We start from the raw sequence: 4,452 nt of genomic DNA, 5'->3' as shown, positions 1-4,452 counted from the left end.
TACTCTAGATTTTTTGGTAAAGTATTTGTGTGGCAGAGGATGGGAGATAAATCCAACAAAAATACAGGGGACTTCTGTTACGGTGCCCACGAGTTAAAGTTCAAGACAGCCAATTAGAATTTTAAAAAAAGCCTTTATTAGCCGGCTGGCGACTGCTCAGCTTGACTCCCTCCGCACAGGGAATTCAGTGAGCAGCCCCGACCTGTGTGTGCTGGTGCCTTATATAGACAGAAATCGTATCCTAGAAATGCAAGCAAGCTATTCTAACAGAAGCAGAGTTGGCAGTTAGCTCTTGATTACAAAAAACAATTTCACAAAGAGTTTCACTTGGAGCTGGAGCAGCTATTGATTGTTAAAGGGTTATGCTTGGCTGATGCGTGCAACCGCAGTTTTGCTCCCTTTAACTGGTACAGTCTCACTCCCCCCTCCTCATGGCCTAATGCCATTTACACAACATTTTTGCTTTGCAGATGTTATAGGATTAAGGGGAAAGGGGACCCCACTTCATTCCCCACTGGTTTTTAGGGAGAATCAAATCATTGTTTCTTTTGAGGATAGGTGTTGATATTGAGACTGCAAAATCATGAGTTTTACGCTTTGACTGCGTCACTGGACGAACTGAATTAAACACTTTATAACACAAGGACCTATGATCAGGGCTAATATGAGAAGGACCAAGGGTCCAGCGACTGCTGACACTAGGGTAGTTAACCATGGGGACCAAGAAAATAAATTTTCAAACCAGTTTGCCTCCTTTTTCCTTTGCTCTTCCCTATCTTGTAGTCTTTTTCAGAGTTGGCTCAAACTTCCTTTAATTATACCTGAGTGGTTAGTATAGACGCAACACACTTCACCTAGGGCTAAACAGAGCCCTCCCTGCTTCAGGAATACAAGGTCGAGTCCCCGTCGGTTTTGGAGCACTACTTCAGCTAAAGAACTTAGGGACTCTTCAAATTTAGTGACGCTCTCCTCCAGGGTTTTTAGATCTTGATCAATTTGGGCACTAAGACTTTTGAAGTTTTGGTCTCCTGTGACTAGTGCTGTGGTTCCTACTGCAGTTGCTCTGGCTACACCAATCCCGAGAAGCACTGGCACTAATACGGGCACTCCTCGCTTGACCCGTTTTAAGTTAGTTAATCCAAGGTGTTCCCTACCCCCTTCACCAGAATAGTAATATACCTGGGGGAGCACATGGGCGAGAATGCATAGTCCTGGGGCTTCAGGTCGCATGAGAGCCGGGGGGTATAAGCATGGAGTTAGCCCTGTGGTGCAGGCAAACCATGTTCCCTTGGGTGCTACTAAATAATATCCGTGATGCTTTGCAGAGCTGTTGCCAAAGGTGGTCTTGGAGGCACAAGAGTTAACGTAAGGGGAGGTTGACAAAAGGAATTGGGGGGATAGAAAACATGTTCCTTGTCCTTGAAAGTCACCTAAAGTGAGCTTAGAGGTAGTGCCCCAGGGACAATAGTGTGAGTTTTGGCGATCATCTGACAGGGAAATATTTTGGATATCATCTTCAGCTGTTCCTAAACTTCGGTTAGCTCCTAGACCTGCATAGTAGGGTGGTTCAGGGTTTAGGCATAACCAGCAGTCTTTAGTTAAGTTGGGGGAAGCCTGATTTAGGAACTTGAACATAAGTTTAAGTGTATGGAGTACGGACTTTTGGCGGGAGCTTGGGGGTGAAGGAAGGGGGGTTGCCTTACGTGGTAAGGGACGGCTCATGGTATCGGAAAGATGGGTAGGTGCGGAAGGAGTTGCTATGGGTATTTCAATTGCGATGGGAACCAGGGGGCCTATTGGATTTAGAGACTTTGGGATTGCCTTTTTCTGAATAGTAAATAGCACTCCAGGATCATATCCTGATACATATAGGCGCAATCCCCAAGTTTTTCCTCCTAACCACTGGGAGTCCTCCCAAAAGTGCTGTGGTTTAAAAGTAACAGGGTTACAATCTCCAATTCCACAGTTCTTAGTAGGAGCTTCTGGCCTTTTATCCCTCGTGACCCTTAACAGACGGTCTACATTTTTCCATGGGGCTATGGTTTCACAACCCCAACTGTAACAGAAGTAATCATCCTCTCCCCCGCATGCTGACCTTCACGGCGGTCGGTGTGCTTAGGATCACCTGATCAGGTCCAGCCCAGCGTGCTTCAGGGAGGAGGGGTCTCTTTTCTTGATTCACACCAAGTCCCCAGGTTCAGCAGTAGGGGTTTCCTCTTTCACAGCGTCAGGTTTAGAGCGGTGGGCGCGGACGGTGTGGTGGATGTTTTTGGAGTTGTAGTGTAAGGCCTGTAGGGACTTGAGAAGTTCAGAGTTAGACAGGGAGGCGAGCTGCTCCTCCCCTAACTTGGGGAGGAGCGGGGAGGGCCTGCCGAACATGGCTTCATATGGAGTAATACCTTTTACATAAGGGGTGCACCTAGCTTTGAGCAAGGCAAACGGAAGGAGGCTCACCCAGTTTCCGCCAGTCTCCAATTTCAGTTTGGTGAGGGTTTCCTTAAGCGTCCGATTCATCCTTTCTACCTGCCGTGCGCTTTGCGGTCTATAGATGCAGTGTAGTTTCCATTCAATTCCTAATGCTTTTACCAAATTCTGGGTAACTTGGGCTATAAAAGCCGGACCATTGTCAGACCCCATTGTTACCGGTAGGCCAAACCGAGGGATAATTTCAGCTAATAATTTTTAGCTACTACCTGGGCTGACTCTGACCGAGTTGGGTAGGCCTCAACTCATCCTGAGAAGGTGCCCACCAGTGCAAGTAAGTACTTGTATCCCCCTGGTCCAGGAGGCAGTTCTGTGAAGTCTACTTCCCATTGCTCTCCTGGGAGCTGACCTCTTAGGTGGTGACCGGGGGTAGCAGGGGTACTTACATGACTTGGGTTGACTTGGGCGCAGACGTGGCATCTTCTGCTTACCTCTTTTGCTACCTGAAAAAGCTTAGGTATGTAAAAGTCAGTTCTTAGCAATTCAGCTAATTTTGTCCCCCCCAGGTGTGTACTCTGATGTGTTTGTAAAATTAAGTCTCTTCCCAGTGCTTCTGGTAGGAGGATTCTAGAGTCGGGGAGGACTTTCCACCCCTTTGAATCATCTCTAGCTTGGAGCACTTGACTTAGACGAATGTCAGAGTCTGAATAAGTTGGGGCAGTTTTTAGTACCCGGGGTGGTAGGAGGGGCTTCTTTGGCTGTCTGGTTGGCGAAAGCATTTCCCTTTGCTTCGGGTGTGTTTGAAGTTTGATGTCCTTTGCAGTGGATTATGGCTACTGCTCTGGGAAGCCAAAGGGCCGTTAAAAGCTCTAGTATTTCTGAGGCATTTTTAGTGTCCTTTCCCCTGCTGGTTAGGAGGCCGCCTTCCTGATAGATGGCCCCATGCACGTGTGCGGTGGCGAATGCGTATCGGCTGTCTGTGTAGGTGTTCACCGCCTTTTCCTTGGCCCATCGGAGAGCTTGGGTGAGGGCTATTAGCTCAGCTTTTAGCGCAGATGTCCCATGGCTTACGGCTTGGGCCCATACTACCTTAGAGGCTGTCACTACTGCTGCTCCCGTGACTCTAGTCCCGTCTTGGATGAAACTGCTCCCGTCAGTATAGAGAGTTTCGTCTGGGTCCTGGAGCGGCAGATCGGTCAGGTCTTCACGCCGGTTGGTGGTTGCGGTGAAGGTTTCGACACAGTCATGAATGGGTTGGCTGGGATTATTCTCTGGCAGCAAAGTAGCTGGGTTTAAAGCTGAGGTTTGAAGAAACTTTATTCTGGATGGATCAAGGAGAAGAACTTGGTATTGAGTAATTCTTGCGTTAGAAAGCCACCTGTCCGGGGGGCTTTTGAGGAGGGTTTTGACTGCGTGGGGGGCAATGATTTGCAATTCTTGCCCAAAGGTGAGTTTAGAGACTTCTTTAACTAGCAGGACGGTGGCCGCAATGGCCCGGAGGCAGTTAGGCCAACCTGCTGCAGCCGGATCGAGGTGCTTTGAAAGATAAGCCACGACCCATTTCCACGGCCCTAAGCGCTGTGTTAACACTCCCTTTGCTGCCCCTTGCGCCTCGGCTACATGCAGCTGGAATGGTTCTCTGAGATCTGGGAGTGCTAAGGCTGGGGCTTGGGTAAGAGCCTTTTTTAGAGCCCGGAAAGCTCCCTCCTCCTTGTCAGTCCAAGTCGGCTCTATGTCCTTTCCCTGGTGCTAGCATAAAGGGGGCGGGCTATTTCGGCAAACCCAAGGATCCACAGCCGGCAATATCCGACCGCTCCTAAAAATTCCCGGACTTGCCGTTTCGTTCAGGGCTTCGGAATTTGGAGGATGGCTTGGATGCGTTTGTTAGGCAGTGCTCTCTTCCCTTCAGTTATATTGTACCCAAGATAAGAGACTTGGGGAACACATAGCTGTGCTTTCTTTGCTGATACCTGGTATCCTAGCTGCCCGGGAGCTTTTAATAATTCCTTTGTAGCCTCCTGGCACTCC

The sequence above is a fragment of the Choloepus didactylus genome, chromosome 18, assembly GCF_015220235.1.
Source record: "Choloepus didactylus isolate mChoDid1 chromosome 18, mChoDid1.pri, whole genome shotgun sequence".
Classification (NCBI taxonomy): Eukaryota; Metazoa; Chordata; class Mammalia; order Pilosa; family Megalonychidae; genus Choloepus; species Choloepus didactylus.
Note: the sequence above shows the minus strand (reverse complement) of the source record.